The following is a 1,375-nucleotide window of genomic DNA, read 5'->3' as shown; positions in this document are numbered from 1 at the left end:
AGAGAAAGGGAAGGGATGAAGAGGAAGGGAAGTGAGGGGAAACGGAAGAGGAAAGAGATGAAAAGAAGGTGGGGGAAGGATAGAGAAGGGAGGGGAAGGCGAAGGGGAGGGGAAAAAACGGAGTCAGGCAAGGCAAGAGCAGGAAGGAGAGAATGGAGGGAGGAGAGGGGAGGGAGGAGAGAGCGGGGGGAGGGGGGAGGGCAAGAGGGGAAAGAGGAGAAGGCTTGTGACTCGAATCATGCGCGATCCCGGAGCGAGTCTGGTTTCGAACGCGACATCTTGGCCGAGGAGAGGGGAGGGGGGAGGGGTGACGGGGAGGGGAGGGAGGGAGGGGGGCCGTGAAGGGGGTGGGGGAAATTGGCTTGCTGTCAAGGGTTACGAGGGAGAAATGTCGCCAGGGTGTGTGGGTGGTGGGGGAGGAGGGAGGGGGGGCAAGGGAGAATGTGGCATTGTGGTGACGGGGATTGCTTGGGGGGGGGGGTTGGAAGTGGGAGAAGGGGGGGGGGTAGAAGTGGGGAGTGGGGAATGTGTAAATGGAGTTGGGGTAATTTTTTGGGGGGGAGGGGGGGAGGGGAAGACGGGTGGGTGGGGAGGGTGGCAATAATTGCAGGAAAGGGCAGCTGGCATTGTCCATGGTAATATGCAAAATCAAATATAATAATTTGTACATTTGTGAGTGCTTGTCCTTGTAAGAATTTATGTGGGTGCGTGTGTCAATATATGTAAATATACCTTGAGTGTGTGAGAATACGGACATTCATGCGTATTGTTGATCTTATGTACCCATGTAACGAATGTAAGAGACATTGACAATACCATTTATTCCCCAAAGTCATCGGATTTGTACCCCAAAGACTAATATAAGTACCCTAATACCTTAAAATCTTACATTTCTCCCTTATAAAATGTCTCACGCCTCTATTCATCTTGTATAACATTCCAAAAAAAAAAAAAAAACACTCCCCTCATAAATGTCTTACTCTTTTATTCACCTTGTATAATATTCTTTAAAAAATAACTTTCAATAATATTCGTTCCTCTCAAGAAAACATCGAAAGCTTGGAGAGTGAAAATTCCGAGATATTTATACCAAAAATGTTTGCGAATTCGTCTCAGAGCTATTGAAATGTTGGAACTTATTCAGCTGACGGCGGGACTTCTGCGCCCGACTCCTAATACTTCATAAAAATTTGCTGGTCTTTGGTCCGCAAAATCTATTTACGGGGGAGCCAAAATTTAAATACGATGTTACATATAATTCTTTAGTACCCGACATTTACCTGTTTTTTTTTTTATTAGATTCTTTGCAGGAAAGTCAAATCCAAATTGTTTTAGCATCGATATTGTAATAATCCCAACGATTCTTTCTCCAGCC

Source organism: Penaeus monodon, chromosome 21, assembly GCF_015228065.2.
Source record: "Penaeus monodon isolate SGIC_2016 chromosome 21, NSTDA_Pmon_1, whole genome shotgun sequence".
In the NCBI taxonomy this organism is placed as follows: domain Eukaryota; kingdom Metazoa; phylum Arthropoda; class Malacostraca; order Decapoda; family Penaeidae; genus Penaeus; species Penaeus monodon.
This window is presented reverse-complemented; position numbering follows the sequence as displayed.